At 40.9% G+C, this 19,391-nt stretch overlaps 1 protein-coding gene across 1 annotated transcript in view; it reads left to right on the forward strand.

Moving 5' to 3' along the window:
* LOC115176124 (uncharacterized) overlaps window positions 1-19,391 on the forward strand; it is a 145,424-nt gene that overhangs the window by 38,775 nt on the left and 87,258 nt on the right. The window lies entirely within an intron of this gene.

Below are 19,391 nucleotides of genomic sequence, written 5' to 3' on the forward strand. Positions count from 1 at the left end.
AGGAAGCCAGGCCTGGTATTTATAGCGGATTTTTAAAAGGCCTTTGATAAAGTAAGACTGGATTTTATTTATAAATGCCTGGATTTTTTTCGATTTCGGTGATTCTCTTATAAAATGGGTAAAACTAATATATTGCTACCCCAGGTGTAAAATAGCAAATAGCGGCTACTTCTCCGAGAGTTTTGAATTGTCAAGAGGAGTTAAACAAGGTTGTCCGCTGTCACCATATCTATTCGTTATGGCCATCAAAATGCTATCTATTAAAATCAGATCCAATAACATTAGAGGATAAGAAATCCAAGGCTTAAAAACAAAGGTATCCATGTATGCTGATGACTCAAGTTTTAAATAAGTCCGCAAGCTAGATCCCTGCAATGTCTCATTGAAGATCTATATGACTTTCTGGACTCTCTGGACTAAAACCAAATGATGATAAGTGTACAATATTACATATTGGATCTTTAAAAAATACAAGTTTTACATTACCCTGCAGTTTACCTATAAAATGGGCTGACGGTGAGGTAGACATACTTGGTATTCATATCACAAAATATATAAATGAGCTCTCCACAATGAATTTCAATAGAAAACTTATGGAAAAATTGCCCTGAGTAACTCCTTGGTCATAGCTTAAATTCTTGTTAATATAACTGCACTGTCCAATTTACAGGAGCTATTACTGTGAAAAAATGCCATGCTATTGTTTGAGGAGAGCTCCGAACAACAAAACACTTTTTTCACCAAGATAGGTTTGATAAATTCACCTCTGAAGGTGAATTGCGTACTTACATTCTGAAATCTTGCTCTGATTTATCATCCAAAGGGTCCCAGAGATAACATGAAGTGTCATTTTGTTAGATCAAATCCTTTTTGATATCCTAAAATGGTCCATATATCATGCACGATCGATTTTGTATTTCCACTCTTTCAATTTGCAAAAAAGGGAATCTCTGAAAATCTCACCCTAAACGTTGTTTCAACGAGTCAAATCACATTCATATGTATTCCTCAGAGATCCTAGAAGGTAACAAGACTTCACTATATCATTAGGGGTGTAGTATATCCTATAGGACACCATATTTGGTCAGAGAGCGACGCCTTCATGGCACGCCGATGACGCGGGCGGCCATCACTTGAACAACTGTATCTTTGTCAAATAAGCACCAATCGGGCTCAAACAACGCTAGCTAGATAGTCAATGAGCTGGGCTTTTCGGAAGTATCTGGAAATCATGTATATGTCGTAAAATGTAGCTACTAACCATGTATGACAGCATGCCTTTTCATTTTGGACAAAAATTATAATTATTTTCAGAGTTATGAAGTTATGAAAACTGATTGTTTTGCAAATGTTGAACTTATAATATGGCTACTAATACTTGGAAAGCTAAATCAAAGTCCAAGTATACGGATTTGACAATATTCTTGTAGAAAAATGTAATATGACTGCGAATGTTTCCTTCACAATTTCCCCAAATGTACCTGGGGACTTCACACTAAAAGTCTTGTAGTTCACTCATACATCAAGGTATCTGAAACTTTGCACATACACTGCTGCCATCTTGTGAACACTTATCGGAATTATAAGCAGAGTGACGGCTAGAACTAGGACCTTTCTCTTGCATTTCAAAAATGGTGATAGAAAAAAACATTTTGTTTTTTTGTTGTTGTATTTTCTTCTACCAGATCTGTTGTGTTATATTCTCCAAAATTCAATTCACATTTCCACAAACTTCAGTGTTTCCTTTAAAATGTTACCAAGAATATGCATATCTTTGCTTCAGGGCCTGAGCTACAGGCAGTTAGATTTGGGTATGTCATTTAGGTGAAAATTTAAAAACGGGGCTATCCCTAAGAAGTTTTAATAGGGATAGGTGTCCCGCTAGCGGGACCAAAGTTGACAACATCCAGGGAAATTGGAGGGCGCGCAACTCAAATAAATATTTGTAATATTAAACTTTCATGAACATACAAGTGTCTTATATCAGTTAAAAGCTTAACTTCTTGTTAATCTAACTGTGTTTTCAGATTTCAAAAAGGCTTTACGGCAAAAGCATACCATGTGATTGTCTGAGGACGGTGCCCCACATCAACATATTATTCAACCAGCACAGGCTTCACAAAATCACAAATAGCGATTAAATAAATCACTTACCTTTGCAGATATTCCTCTGATTGCAATCCCAAGGGTCCCAGCAACAACATGAATGGTCATTTGTTCAATAAAATCCTTCTTTATATCCCAAAAAGTCAGTTTAGTTGGCGCCATTGATTTCAGTAATCCACTCGTTCAACATGCTGACAAAGGAGTCCAAAAAGCTACCACTACACTTCGTCCAAACAAGTCAAACAACGTTTCTATTAAATCCTCAGGTACTCTAAAATGTAAATAAACTATAATATTTCATACGGAAAGTAGTATGTTCAATAGGGTAGGAAAATCCGTAAGCGCTCCCTCGCATGCCGAAAGACTGATTTTCTTCAGGTGGTCCCCTAAAAAAACCTCCAAATACTTGTTAATTTTTGCAAAAACAAGCCTGAAACCTTGAATATAGACAGTTGACATCTAGTGGAAGCCATAGGAATTGCAATCTGGGAGACGGATTTACATAGAAACAATAGAAACCTATTATAAGAGTCTGGGAGCTCAAAAAAACAAAACAATTCCGGTTGGATTTTCTTCTGATTTTTGCCTGCCATATCAATCTTGTTATAGTCTTAGACATTATTTTAACAGTTTTAGAAACCTCAAAGTGTTTCTATCTAATGCTATCAATTACATGCATATCCTGGCATCTGGGCCTGAGTAACAGGCAGTTTACTTTGGGCATGTCAGTCAGGTGGAAATTCAGGAAACTAGACCTTATCCCAGAGAGGATTTAGGTGCCTTTAATAGTAGTAGGTGCCAGGTGGACCAGTTTATGTCAAGAACTGCAAAGCAGCTGGGTTTTTTGCGCTCAACGGTTTCCCTTATGTATCAAGAATAGTCCACCACCCAAAGGACATCCAGCCAGTGTCCATCCGTCGAATTGGTGTGTGTGTGTGTGTGTGTCTCTACCCTCGCACTGAGCTCAGTAGGGGTATCGACGATTTTTGGGAAGCCAACCATCCGGGTGAGCAATTAAATAGAACTAGACAGCATGAAATATGGTTATTACTGTTAAACAAAAGGCACATTTAGAGAATTGAGCAGATAATTGTCATTCTTTCTCCCACATAGCTGTTATTTGTCCCCCTGTATTTTGTTAACTTAATGTCTCGCGGTAATAATCGACTGAGGAGAGGGCAGAAGCGTTCTATTTACATTTTTAATTACCGTGACTTTTGACACTGTGTGATTTTTCAGTTTCACTTAACTTAAATGACTTTAAATAATGTTTATTAGGTTAATGTGTCTTCTAGCACATTATGCTCAACATACACTTTTTGGTGTTTCTTAGTTTATTTTTGCTAAGTTTGTGAATTCAATTCGGTTAGTAGTCAAATAATCACAATAGAATCAAGGTATTTATAAATTGAAATATTGAGATGTAAAGATATTAATAATTTAATAGACATTGACTAATTTGTTTTTAATAGGCTGTGCCATTTCGTAACAAGGTGTGTGGAAAAAACCCTTACAAAAGAAATCATATGAAATAAATCACGTGAAAAGTGTCACAAGGGAAAAACAGACGTGTGAAGTTTCACATAGATTTTTCAAATTTTCTCATGAATAAGAAATATGTATTTTTAACACACTTGAATCATTATACTCAGGTAAGCTAAGTAACCTTTTTACAGAATGGAATTGAAGAATTTGAAATTCTATATGTGACCCGATTCTGGAAACTAGGCGTATGTCGCAAGTCACGACTTCACAGGAGAGCCGTTTGAACGTAAAACATTTTTTTAGATCAAAATGAGTTTTTTGGCAGAAATGCCTTCTCGATCATGTAAACTTTCATGTGCCTTTATAACTAACTTGTATGCCATTTGTAAATACGAATAAAATTGTTAAATGACGAGCCTTGTTGGTTAAGCCACAGAAAAAGCCCGCAACCTTCCCACTAGCCATGATTGGCTGAGATAATGAGTGGGCTGGACATGCCGAGGGATGAGTTCGGATTGGTCTGCCATATAGAAAGCTTCTGTCTATTTGAGCTTGTCAGTCTGTGTTGGTAATCCTGTCGAAAACTGCTTTTTAAAAAATGTATTGTGTAGTGGAGCTGAATAAGTGTTGCTCTCCACTTTCTGGAGGATAAAGTTTTGAAATCAGTGGAATTAGAGTATGATAGCTAAAGAGATGGAGAAAACACCTGTCTCCAGATTACATCTTCAAACTAAGGGCAACCGTGGTATGGCATTCCTGACAGGGAGACACATCCATCATGCATGATAATGTATACAGGTAAACTAGTCTAGCGTTAGCTAGCTACATTTTCAGATTTTACACGTTTCTAATTTGGACAGAAAGGGGTTTCATTTCAAGCTAAACTGTACTGTTAGCTAGGTAATGAGATCCTAATGTTAGCTAGCTACCATTGAACCTGGTTGGTTATTTCCCAGCACTGTGGCATTGTTGGCACTGTTCATTGTTGTTTAACTAGCTAATGTTAGCTGGCTGGCTTGTTTGCTAACGTTAAGTGATGTGTGTACAACACCCATTGAATATGGCCGGTGTCAGTAAACGTTTGCAAAAGAGCATAATGAAATTGTTGCCAGCAGAGCTGGTTAGGCTGTTTTCATGTTATCCAATCATCGGCCAGAGCGTCAAGTTTGGGCTCCGAGAGCGCTCCGAGATGGGTGGGGCTAAAGCTTAAGAGGGTGTGAACGATGCTGAATGGGTGTAGACAAAGAAGAGCTCATCAGTAGATACCAAAACATTCCAAGGTCATTTTCTCAGAAGTGAGTTTACAAGTTGATCAACTTTAAAAGCAGAATTACTTTCCCATTGTTCCTCAAATGCAGTGTGTGATATACTATGTTGTAGCTCTGAGTCTTTACTTTAATCCAACGTAAAAAACACAATTTCAAATTTTAATACATAAGACCGAATCCAGGTGGTGAATCACATATGTGGAAACATTACTCTTGCAGCACATATTTGTATTCATTATGGATCCCCCATTAGCTGCTGCCAAAGCACCAGCTACTCTTCCTGGGGGTCCAGCAAAATTAAGGCAGTTTATATCATTTTCAAAACATTACAATACATTCACAGATTTCACAACACACTGTATGCCCTCAGGCCCCTACCCCACCACTACCACATATGTACATCCAAGGGCCAGCCGTGCTGCCCTGTTCTGAGCCAATTGCAATTTTCCTAAGTCCTTTTTTGTGGCACCTGACCACATGACTGAACAGTAGTCAAGGTGCGACATAACTAAGGCCTGTAGGACCTGCCTTGTTGATAGTGTTGTTAAGAAGGCAGAGCATCGCTTTATTATAGACAGACTTCTCCCCATCTTAGCAACTACTGCATCAATATGTTTTGACCATGACAGTTTACAATCTAGGGTTACTCCAAGCAGTTTAGTCATCTCAACTTGCTCAATTTACACATTATTTATTACCAGATTAAGTTGAGGTTTAGGGTTTAGTGAGTGTTTTGTTCCAAATACAATACTTTTAGTTTTAGAAATATTTAGGGATAACTTATTCCTTGCCACCCACTCTGAAACTAACTGCAGCTCTTTGTTGATTGTTGCAGTCATTTCAATCATTGTAGTAATCATTGTAAATCTAACAAGACAACCCCACAATCATTTTATAATCAATTTCTCTGAGCCAATCATCAGTCATTTCTGTACGTGCTGTGCTTGTTGAGTGTCCTTCCCTATTAGCATGCTGAAATTCAGTTGCCAATTTGTTTACTGTGAAATAGCATTGTATCTGGCCAAACACCATTTTTTCCATAAGTTTACTAAGGGTTGGAAACAGGCTGATTGGTCGGCTATTTGAGCAAGTAAAGGGGGCTTTATTACTCTTGGGAAGAGGAATGACTTTCAGCTTCCCTCCAGGCCTGAGGGCACACACTCTCTAGTAGGCTTAAATTGAAGATGTGGCAATATCGTCTGCTATTATCCTCAGGAATTTTCCATCCAGATTGTCAGACCCCGGTGGCTTGTCATTGTTGATAGACAACAATATTTTTTTTGCCTCTTCCACACTGACTTACGGAATTCAAATTATGAAATTCCTGTCTTTCATAATTTGGTCCGATCTACTTGGATGTGTAGTGTCTGCGTTTGTTGCTGGCATGTCATCCCTAAGTTTGCTTATCTTGCCAATGAAAAAGGCATTAAAGTAGTTTGCAATATCAGTGGGCTTTGTGATGAATGAGCCATCTGATTCAATGAATGAAGGAGCCGAGTTGTCTTTTTTGCCAAAAATGTCATTTAAGGTGCCCCAAAGCTTTTTACTATTGTTCCTTATATAATTTATCTTTGTTTCATAGTGTAGTTCATTTTTATTTAGTTTAGTCACATGATTTCTTAATTTGCAGCATGTTTGTCAATCTGTTGGGCTGCCAGACTTAATTGCCATACCTTTTGCCTCATCCCTCTCAACCATACAATTCCTCATCAATCCAAGGGGATTTAACAGTTTTTACAGTCATTTTCTTAATGGGTGCGTGCTTATTAGTAAATGGAAAAAGTAGCTTCATAAATGCGTCAAGTGCAGCATCTGGTTGCTCCTCATTACACACCACAGACCAGCAAATATTATTTTCATCATCAACATGAATCACAACAAAACTTATTGCATGACCTCTTATACACTATATTAGGCCCAGCCTTTGGAACTTTGGTTTTCCTAGATATGGCTATTATATTGTGATCACTACATCCTATGGATTTGGATACTGCTTTAAAGCAAATATCTGCAGCGTTAGTAAAGATGTGATCAATACATGTTGATGGTTTAATTCCTGTGCTGTTTGTAACTACCCTGGTAGGTTGACTGACAACCTGATCCAGGTTGAAGGCACTGTTTAGAGTTTGAAGTTTTTTCCTGATTGGGCAGCTTGATGATAGCCAGTCAATATTTAAATCACTGTCACCTCCTGACCAGTATAGAGGATTATTTGTATTATTTGGTCAGGGCGTGGTAGAGGTATGTTTGTTTTGTATGGTGTTTTTTTTTTGTGTATAGCTTAGAGGGGTGTGTTATTTATGTGTTCCGGGGTTTTGTGGTGTATGTTTTAGTATGAGTAGGTTCTAGATTAAGTTTTCTATGTGCAGGTTTGGTTGCTGGACTCTCAATTGGAGGCAGGTGTTTCTAGTTGCCTCTGATTGGGAGTCCTATAAGTAGGTTTGTGTTTTGTTTGTCAGCACTGCTTTTGTTTAGCCTGCTACACTGTTCCTGTCGTGAGTTTTGTTTATTGGTTTTCCCTCGTGTTCACATTTAAAATAAATGATGATGAGCACGCAATCCGCTGCATATTAGTCCACTTTTTCCGACAGCGATTTCAACATATCTTCTGACGAAGAGGTTTGTGACAATCACCCAGAAAATATACTTCTCTGTTGATATCACATACATTATCAATGTCACGACTTCCGCCGAAGTCGGTCCCTCTCCTTGCTCGGGCGGCGTTTGGCGGTCGACGTCACCGGTCTTCTAGCCATTGCCGATCCACCTTTCATTTTCCTTTTGTTTTGTCTTTGTTTCAATTCCCCAATTACATGTTCATTATTTAACCCTCTGTTTTCCCCATGGTCTTTGTGCGTGTTTGTTCGTTGTTAAGTGGTCGGTATTTCTGTGAGCTGGTGTGTTTCCCAGCGTGGAAATTATTGTTGGTTTCTTTTCGAGTAAAGTTACGTTTTTACTCAGTTCTGTGTCCTGCACCTGACTTCGTCCGACCCGCCACATACTAACACTTGACAATCAAGCATTTCACACATATTATCCGGATACTGACTGTTAGCACTTGGTGGTTTATAGCAGCTTCCCACAAGAATGGGCTTTAGGTGAGGCAGATGAACCTGTAGCCATATTACTTCAACAGTATTTAACATTTAGAGCGTCTCTAAGCTTTACAGGAATGTGGTTCTGAATATAGACCGCAACACCGCCTCCGTTGGCATTTCTGTCTTTTTGGTAGACGTCATAACCATACAGCTACCACTGTATTATCAAAGGTACTTTCTAAGTGTGTTACAGAGATAGTCAGAATATGAATGTCATCTGTTACAAGCAAGTTATTGACTTCTTGGACCTTGTTTCTTAGGATATATGGGCTATTTTTTGCACTTTTCTGGGTTGCTCGATTTGTTTTTAATGCTTTACTGGGAAGCTTATCAGAGGTAGATTTACTCATGTTATTTACATTGGAGCTGAGTGCAGGGTGAGCTGCATAAGGTGGTCATCCTACTATTGCACACCACCTCAGTGCTAACAGTGGAACTCTGGTTTATAGGCTCATGATTACTGCTTACAATAGCTGTAGGATAAACAGATGTATTCGGTGCAATTAGGGGTACATAAATTAAATTACTTGCATTGTGTTTGCCAATGCCCCTAAGATCATGTACATTTGATGCAGCATTCTGACGACTCATTGTCACAATGGTAGGGATTAACTGAGCTGGTCTTGTATCATTTACCTGTCATTGTTCCAACGCAGCCCTGAAATGTGTGGACAGAGTGACGTGATTGTTTTTACATGTGAAAATGTAATAACATGAAAATCAATATGTGTAAGTGAGATTTTCCCATGTGGAGTTTGATTTTGCTAACTTTCAATTCCACATGTGAATGTGAGATTTTCACATTGATTATCACATGTGTTAGGGTTTGACCAACTATTTGTTTGCATAACCTATATAATATAACAAAGAAGCTATGCTATAATATTAACTTTATACTCTATATGATAAGAGCATACTGCTGTGTGAGAGGAAGGGCTCATGGGATGGTGAGTCATATGGAAAGAATGCAGATGCTGTGAATCAGGGATGTGGAAGAGCTTGTTAAAAGATAAGGGCAGGATATGGGTGAAATGTATACGCGGAGGGGTGTCAGGGTTTTAGAGAACTGTGCATTGTGCAGTCACAAGATAAATCGACTGCCAAAGATAACTATGCTTGGCAACATAGATGCGTCTAGAGGCTGGGACCAGCCTGCAGGCCAACGATAGGCTGGAGTAAGTCTAAACCACACCCAAGCCTCTACTACGACAGGCCCTCAGGGAGAGGGAACTACGTCTGTCAAGAAGTATTTAAGGAAGAACTTATGATGTCATTTTCAGTTCTCTGTTTGCCCTGCGAGGTGTTACAGGGAGCCCGTATATATGAACCACCTGTTTGCATTAATTAAAGTACAAAGAAATCAGAAGTTACTATGTGCTGACTATTTTGTTCTGATACCAGATTCGAATTGACGCGACCTGACACATGTTAACTTGCAATTCCATGTTTTGTTCAATCAAGTTCATATTTATATCAAAAAACAGCTTTTTAAATTTGCATGTGATGTTCAGAACTAGCATACCCACCGAAAACTTCCAGTGAATTTACTAAATTACTCATCATAAACGTTGACAAAATACATTGACAAAATACATAACAATTATTTTAAGAATTATAGATACAAAGCTCCTTTATGCAATCGCTATGTCAGATTTTAAAATAGCTTTTCGTCGAAAGCACATTTTGCAATATTCTGAGTACATAGCTCGGCCATCACAGGCTAGCTATTCAGACACCCGCCAACTTCGGGGCTCACTAAACTCAGAATTACTATAAGAAAAATTGGATTTCCTTTGCTGTTCTTCGTCAGAATGCACTCCCAGGACTTCTACTTCAACAACAAATGTTATGGTTCTAAATAATCCATAGTTATATCCAAATACCTGCGTTTTGTTCGTGCGTTCAGGTCACGATCCAAAGGGTAATTCGTGCGCATTTCGTGACAAAACATTTCAAAATGTTCCTTTACCGTACTTAGAAGCATGTCAAACGCTGTTTAAAATCTATTTTTATGGTATTTGTCTCGTAAAATAGCAATAATATTCCAACCGGACAACAATGTATTCATTCAAAGAGGGAAAGAAAAAAATGGCGAGGTCTCGTAAATGCGCATCTCCAGTCTCTCTGTCACCAGGCAGTCCACTGACAAACTCTGCTGCTGTTATCTGCCCAGAGACAGGACACAAGTCAATCCGGTTTCTGAAGGCTTTAGAGAGCCAATGGAAGCCTTAGAAAGTGTCACGTAACAGCATAGATACTGTAATTTCGATAGAGATGCAACAGAAGGACTACAAATTGTCAGACAGGCCACTTCCTATTTGGAATCTTCTCAGGTTTTTGCCAGCCATATGAGTTCTGTTATACTCACAGACACCATTCAAACAGTTTTAGAAACTTTAGAGTGTTTCCTATCCAAATCTTGGATCCGGCCGTGAAAATACTGCCCCCTAGCCCAGACAGGTTAATGGGCGAATGCTTATTTTAAATTACAGATTTGTCTCCAAGGAGACTTTTGGCAAGCACTCTGCAACTTTACATTTGGCCGTTCTGTTTCTTTATAGATGAACTGAGGGATTGTGGCTTTAAAAGGTTCCGGATGCGTCTGTCTGTAGTCGGGATGCTGTGGAGGGTTTGTGATGTGGAGAATAAGGTGTTATTGAGAGGTTGGTTTAATGGTCGGGAATTAGACCTTACGTTTGAAGGATGAGGTTTGATTATTACTACACCCATCCGCCTCAAGGGTTCTCTCCAAAAAGTAGGTTCCACATTAGATTTCAGACACAGACACTTCCAATAGCCAGTCTTTCAAGAATACAAATAGAGAAATTGTGTGGCTCATCCACATAATACAACACTGGTGTTTTATGGAAATTGACAGAAAATATGGCCACACTGACGTTGAGCATCCAAAAGACTGACTTAACTTGAAATTCTATTAGTCTCCACTTCACATATTTACATCCAACTCTTCTAAAATCAAAGCTAAATCTACCACCACACCTTCCACTGCTCAGAACAAGCAACAACGCCAACATCTGATGACGTTTGGCTCCGTTTGTTTATGGAGGCCGATGGATTGCCGTGGCGAGCCTTGACTCTGAGATCTCACTCGGGACTGGGCCAGTCAGATCTTGTCAGGCCCTGGATGACTAGATGAAACAGGCGTTGTTGGCCCATCCGCTCAGGTTTGCTTTCAAAATGACAGCACTGCATGGGGCCTCAGAGACGAGGGGAGAAAAAAAAGGGGAGAATAAAAAACATGATTTATTTAGCATGTTTACTGTTTCTACCATATCTTGGAGAGCAGGATTATTTTCACAAACAATAAAGCCCCTGGAGTGTTACTATTAGAACTCTGGGATCCCGGGGTATTTGGCTTCCAAAAATATTGACTATAGGTGGGGCTTTAATTTGCTTCAACTTAGGCATTGATTCCCAACTCTGGTCCTCGAATACCCCCAACAGTACACAATTTTTGTTGAAGCCCCAGTCAAACACATCTCATTCAACTTGTCAAGGGGTTGATGATTAGTTGCCAAGTACAATCAGGTGCGCTGTTCGGGGCCACAACAGAAATGTGTCCGGTTAGGGGTAGTTGAGGACCGGAGTTGGGAACTACTGCCTAAGAGAATGATGGGTTTGATCAAAGATGGGCTATTATATTGACAGGATATTCGAGTGACCACTAGCAATGGAAATACATGGCCTCAAAGATGGAAGGCAGGTGGGAGGAGGCAAGACCAGCTGGGACAATTCTAGTCAATGAGAGGGCAGATACGCATGTTAATAACAACAGGTCATAGAGATAGATATAGGACTCATCTTTGTATCTGTGCCATTATAGCATCTGTGACAGCATGGGAAGTGACATTGAGGTTATCTTCATTGGCTGATTGGTCCAAACTCAGGAATCCCCACCCAGTTGGCTACTTTAAAATGGTGGAAGCCCTCAACGGCAATGTCCATGCTGAAAGGGGTTATATCCATGATGAGTCTCTATGACAACAGGCATAACAAAGTTGCCAAAATGCCACTTGCATCCACTTATATCATTGCATTTGTAACCACCTAACCATTGCAAAACTTCTATTAGATAAAATAATCCTCACATGGCAAATTTATAATAATAATAATAATACAATAATGTACTTATATAGAGCTTTTCAAGGACCCAAAGTCACTTTACAATTGGTGCCCTTCACATAATAGATGGCATCATGAAGGAGGAAAATGATGAGGATATATTGAAGCAACATCTCAAGACATCAGTCAGGAAGTTAAAGCTTGGTCGCAAAATGGTTTTCCAAATGGACAATGACCCCAAGCATAGTTCCAAAGTTGTGGCAAAATGGCTTAAGGACAACAAAGCCAAGGTATTGGAGTGGCCATCACAAAGCCCTGACTTCAGTCCTATAGACAATTTGTGGGCAGAACTGAAAAAGAGTGCGCGAGCAAGGAGGCCTACAAACCTGACTCAGTTACACCAGCTCTGTCAGGAGGAATGGGCCAAAAATCATCCAACTTATTGTGGGAAGCTTGTGGAAGGCTACCCAAAACATTTGACCCAAGTTAAACAATTTAAAGGCAAAGCTACCAAATACTAATTAGGTGTATGTAAACTTCTAACCCACTGGGAATGTGATGAAAGAAATAAAAGCTGAAATAAATCATTTTCTCTACTATTATTCTGATATTTCACATTCTTAAAATAAAGTGGTGATCCTAACTGACCTAAAACAGGGATTCTTTCTAAGATTAAATGTCAGGAATTGTGAAAAACTGAGTTTTAATGTATTTGGCTAAGGTGTATGTAAACTTCCGACTTCAACTGAAACTGCCGACACGGAGCCCGGCCGATATATCACGACTGGTCTGCCGATGTAACCGTCCGAAGGGGTTTCAACAGACTCTCCCATTGCGACGTTCCCCTGAGGCCCATCTGCTAGCCCCGGCCTGCTAGCTGTCTGAATCGCCGTGCCTCCAGCTCGCCTAGTTACTCACTGGACCCTATGATCACTCGGCTACACATGCCTCTCCCTAATGCCAATATGTCTTGTCTATTGCTGTTTTGGTTAGTAATTGTTGTCTTATTTCACTGTAGAGCCTCCAGCCCTGCTCAATATGCCTAAGCTAGCCCTTATGTTTCAACCCCCCACACATGCGGTGACTGCACCTGGCTTAAATGGTGCCTCTAGAGACAAAACCTCTCTCATCATCACTCAATGCCTAGGTTTACCTCCACTGTACTCACATCCTACCATACCCGTCTGTACATTATGCCTTGAATCTATTCTTTGGTTTCAAGCATTGATTTCATGCATGTTAACATTAGAAGCCTCCTCCCTAAGTTTGTTTTATTCACTGCTTTAGCACACTCTGCCAACCCAGATGTCCTAGCCATGTCTGAATCCTGGCTTAGGAAGGCCACCAAAAAATCCTGACATTTCCATCCCTAACTATAACATTTTCTGACAAGATAGAACTGCCAAAGGGGGTGGAGTTGCAATCTACGGCAGAGATAGCCTGCAGAGTTCTGTCATACTATCCAGGTCTTTGCCGAAACAATTTGAGCTTCTACTTTTAAAAGTCCACCTTTCCAGAAACACTGTTGCCCTCACTGTTGCCATTTGTTATAGACTCCCCTCGGACTCCAGCTGTGCCCTGGACACCATATGTGAATTGATCGCCTCCCATCTATCTTCCGAGTTCGTACTGTTAGGTGACCTAAACTGGGACATGCTTAACACCCCGGCCGTCCTACAATCTAATCTAGATGCCCTCAATCTCACACAAATTATCAAGGAATCTACCAGGTATAACCCTATATCTGTAACAATGGGCACCCTCTTTGATATCATCCTGACCAACCTGCCCTCTAAATACACCTCTGCTGTCTTCAACCAGGATCTCAACAATCACTGCCTCATTGCCTGCGTGCGTACTGGGACCGTGGTCAAACGACCACCCCTCATCACTGTCAAATGCTCCCTAAAACACTTCAGCGAGCAGGCCTTTCTAATCGACATGGCCCGGGTATTCTGGAAGGATATTGACCTCATCCCGTCAGTAGATGATGCCTGGTTGCTCTTCAAAAGTGCTTTCCTCTCCATCTTAAATAAGCATGCCCCATTCAAAAAATGTGAAACTAAGAACAGATATAGTCCTTGGTTCACCCCAGACTTGACTGCCCTTGACCAGCACAAAAACATCCTGTGGCGTTCTGCATTAGCATCGAATAGCCCCCTGCGATATGCAACTTTTCAGGGAAGTCAGGAACCAATATACTCAGTCAGTTAGGAAAACTAAGGCTAGCTTTTTCAAACATAAATTTGCTTCCTGTAGCACTAATTACAAAAAGTTTTGGGACACTGTAAAGTCCATGGAGAATAATAGCACCTCCTCCCAGCTGCCCACTGCACTGAGGATAGGAAACACTGTCACCACCAATAAATCTACGATAATCGATAATTTCAATAAGCATTTTTCCATGGCTGGCCACCTCACTACCCCTACCTACACTCCATATCATCCACAGGGGAATCTGGTGGAGAGATTTAACCGTACACTGTTGTCAATGTTGTGCACACTAGATGAACAGAAAAAGGCCAACTGGGGTGATTATCTGAACACGGTCGTTCATGCATATATTTGTACCACCAGTGATGCTATTGGGTTTTCACCGTATTTCCTGCTATTTCGAAGGGCTCCACTGCTACCTGTTGACCTTGTCTTTGGGTTACAGATAAAGGAACAGGAAAAATCATACCAGGATTATGCTAAGAAGTGGCAGCAACAGATGACGGAAGCCTTTGACATTGCCATTAGAAACATGGAGAAATCAACAGCAAAGGGAAAAGCCTACTACGATCGGAAGAAAATGAGTTATGTGTACTGGTGAGGAAAATGTCAGAACGTGGGGGGCCGGGAAAGCTAAGATCACACTGGGAGGACCAAATACACGTGGTGGTAACCAGGAAAGGTGATGACAGCCGTTCTATGAGGTCAAACCCGAGAGGGGTACAGGCAGGGCCCGGGTTCTGCATCGCAGTATGCTCATGACGTGTAATTCCCTACCATTTGAGGAACTTGTTGAAACATCCTGTAGGGGTCTTTGGAGAAGGGATCCACCCCAGCAAAAGTAGAAAAATGGGGAGAGCGCTGATTCTTATCCAGTTTTCATCAATAGGCCACGTAGGGATGAAGAGCGCAGACAGAGTAGCACACAGCTAGTATCAGATAATAGTGAGGAACGGGGTCAGACTGATAGAAACTTCACTGTGAAGGAGTGCCTGCCAGTCCTCAGAGACAGCCCGGAGAGGACGGGGGTAAATATGGAAACAGCTGAGGGCTCAGAGACTCAATCATCTCATGATGAAGTGGACACTGATTCATTGGGGTCACCCATGACCTTGCCCCGCCGTTCAGCCCAGCAGAGGAGGCCCAGAGACATTCTAACCTATAACGCTTTAGGGCTGCCAAGCTCTTATCAGGATAACAACTAGAGATGTTCAGATGTGTATATATTTTCTTGTTACCTTTACTAATCACAGTGTGATAATGTTTAGTGGGGGTTGCGTCGTTGCCCATAAAGGTAGACAGGACATGTCTAGATAGTTATATGGCTGTTAGGCCAGTTTTCTCTGTTGTTCTCATGACCAGTACTTACATCCTCTGTTTGTTTTGAGGCCAGTGAAATGTTTGGGACAACACTTAGTTTTTGCTGCGGGGGGGTGTTGTAAGGGGCTATATACAGTTGTATTCCAGCCACTAGGGGGTACTCTGGTGAAGCCCATGGGAAATAAAGAAATATAGATTAAGTGAATTGGGTAGAGGAAGAACAAGAATTTAAAAAGGGCTGTAAACTGCTGTTACATTTGCTGACATGATTAATAGTGAAGTAAACCGTACCTTCCGCGTTGTAGTTTATATTATAAGCTCAGAGAAGGGGTAACACATGTCGCACATAGGTGAACGCCGAACTCTTCATTGACGCAATGCTGAAACGTCATCGGGCGCGTCAGTGCCACATTTTCATTTGTGCTGAAATAAAAATGATAGAAAAGTTAATGTGCAAATTCAGCAGGCTATGGTGTGAAATAGGCTTTTAGAATTGATGTCTTTATTTCATTACTTATCAGTAATGCCGACTTTGGTGTGCTTATCAATGCACAAGCACCTTTCCCCCACTCCTATCATAAAATAGATACAATAATTTATGAATCTAAGTCATACAAGAGTCTTATTGTGTGTGAAGTATAAAATGCATTCTCACATTGCTAAATGTGTAATGTGATATTTTAACAATAATACCTTTTAACCTGTTAGGGATAGGGGGCAGTATTTTCATGGCTGGATGAAAAACGTACCCGATTTTATCTGGTTATTACTCCTGCCCAGAAACTAGAATATTCTAGAATATGAATATGGAACTAGAATATGGCAGGCCAAAACCTGAGAAGATTCTATATGGGAAGTGCCCTGTCTGACCATTTCTTGTCCTTCTATAGCCTCTTTATCGAAAATACAGGATCTCTGCTGTAACGTGACATTTTCTAAGGCTTACATTGGCTCTAGGAAGGCGCCAGAACGTTGAATGATCGCTCTGCAGTCTCTGGGTGAAAAACAGCAGGGGTTTTGGTGAGTGGTCCTTCTGAGGACAATGACACTGGCGTGCGCGTGCATGTGACGACTGCATGTTTTACTTTCAGTGTTTGAATGGATAAAACGTCTCCCGGTTGGAATATTATCGCTATTTTACGAGAAAAATCGCATAAAAATTGATTTTAAACAGCGTTTGACATGCTTCGAAGTACGGTAATGGAATATTTTGACATTTTTTGTCATGAAACGCGCTGGTGCGTCACCCTTCGGATAGTGACTTGAACGCACGAACAAAACGTAGCTATTTCAATATAACTATGGATTATTTGGAACCAAAACAACATTGGTTGTTGAAGTAGAAGTCCTGGGAGTGCATTCTGATGAAGAACAGCAAAGGTAATCCAATTTTTCTTGTAGTAAATCTGAGTTTGGTGAGTGCCAAACTTGGTGGGTGTCAAAATAGCTAGCCGTGATGGCCGGGCTATATACTCAGAATATTGCAAAATGTGCTTTCACCGAAAAGCTATTTTAAAATCGGACACCGCGATTGCATAAAGGAGGTCTGTATCTATAATTCTTTAAATAATTGTTATGTTTTTTTGTCAACGTTTATCGTGAGTAATTTAGTAAATTCACCGGAAGTTTTCGGTGGGTATGCTAGTTCTGAACGTCACATGCTAATGTAAAAAGCTGGTTTTTGATATAAATATGAACTTGATTGAACAAAACATGCATGTATTGTATAACATAATTTCCTAGGAGTGTCATCTGATGAAGATCATCAAAAGATAGTGCTGCATTTAGCTGTGGTTTTGGTTTTTGTGACATATATGCTAGCTTAAAAAATGGGTGTGTGATTATTTCTGGCTGGGTACTCTCCTGACATAATCTAATGTTTTGCTTTCGCTGTAAAGCCTTTTTGAAATCGGACAAGGTGGTTAGATAAAGGAGAGTCTTATCTTTCAAATGGTGTAAAATAGTCATATGTTGGAGAAATTGAAATTATAGCATTTTTAAGGTTTTTTGTATTTCGTGCCAGGCGCTACCACTGGACATTGTCCATAATTAACACAAAAAACATTTCATTCAAATATGTAATCAGTCTTCTTCCTCAAATTAAGGGGATGATGACGCAATCTTTGCACGAGGGAGGTAATCTGATTTTATCGGTCTTCATCTCGTGGCTCAGTCATTTCATTAGCGATAAATGGAGTTAACCATGAGTTATGCCGCGTTCAAAACCACTGGCACTGGGAAAAAAATGAACTCGGAATTCCAAGTCGGACACTGAAGCATCTTTCTTGAGTTGACATCCCGACATGAAGATCACTGACGTCGTGATTTAAACTCGTTCCCAGTTGTCTTGAAAGTACCATTAGCATTCCCCGGAGCAGGTTAGATATCAAATCAAAATCAAATCAAATTTATATAGCCCTTCGTATATCAGCTGAAATCTCAAAGTGCTGTACAGAAACCCAGCCTAAAACCCCAAACAGCAAGCAATGCATGTGAAAGAAGCACGGTGGGTAGGAAAAACTCCCTAGGAAAAACTCCCTAGAAAGGCCAAAAACCTAGGAAGAAACCTAGAGAGGAACCAGGCTATGAGGGGTGGCCAGTCCTCTTCTGGCTGTGCCGGGTGGATATTATAACAGAACATGTTCAAGATGTTAAAATGTTCATAAATGACCAGCATGGTCAAATAATAATAATCATAGAAGTTGTCGAGGGTGCAACAAGCACGTCCGGTGAACAGGTCAGGGTTCCGTAGCCGCAGGCAGAACAGTTGAAACTGGAGCAGCAGCATGGCCAGGTGGACTGGGGACAGCAAGGAGTCATCATGCCAGGTAGTCCCGAGGCATGGTCCTAGGGCTCAGGTCCTCCGAGAGAAAGAAAGAGAGAAAAAGAGAATTAGAGAGAGCATATTTAAATTCACACAGGACACCGGATAAGACAAAAGAATACTCCAGATGTAACAGACTGACCCTAGTCCCCCGTCACATAAACTACTGCAGCATAAATACTGGAGGCTGAGACAGGAGGGATCAGAAGACACTGTGGCCCCATCCGATGATACCCCCAGACAGGGCCAAACAGGCAGGATATAACCCCACCCACTTTGCCAAAGCACAGCCCCCACACCACTAGAGGGATGTCTACAACCACCAACTTACCGTCCGAAGACAAGGCCGAGTATAGCCCACAAAAATCTCCGCCATGGCACAACCCAAGGGGGGGGGCGCCAACCCAGACAGGAAGACCACGTCAGTGACTCAACCCACTCAAGTGACGCACCCCTCCCATGGACGGCATGGAAGAACACCAGTAAGTCAGTGACTCAGCCCCTGTAATAGGGTTAGAGGCAGAGAATCCCAGTGGAAAGAGGGGAACCGGCAAGGCAGAGACAGCAAGGGCGGTTTGTTGCTCTAGCCTTTCCGTTCAGCTTCACACTCCTGGGCCAGACTATACTTAATCATAGGACCTACTGAAGAGATAAGTCTTCAGTAAAGACTTAAAGGTTGAGACTGAGTCTGCGTCTCTCACATGGGTAGGCAGACTATTCCATAAAAAGCTCTATAGGAGAAAGCCCTACCTCCAGCCGTTTGCTTAGAAATTCTCGGGACAATTAGGAGGCCTGCGTCTTGTGACCGTAGCGTACGTGTAGGTATGTACGGCAGGACCAAATCGGAAAGATAGGTAGGAGCAAGCCCATGTAATGCTTTGTAGGTTAGCAGTAAAACCTCTAAAATCAGCCCTTGCCTTAACAGGAAGCCAGTGTAGGGAGGCTAGCACTGGAGTAATATGATCAAATTTTTTGGTTCTAGTCAGGATTCTA

The sequence above is a fragment of the Salmo trutta genome, chromosome 36, assembly GCF_901001165.1.
Source record: "Salmo trutta chromosome 36, fSalTru1.1, whole genome shotgun sequence".
In the NCBI taxonomy this organism is placed as follows: Eukaryota; Metazoa; Chordata; class Actinopteri; order Salmoniformes; family Salmonidae; genus Salmo; species Salmo trutta.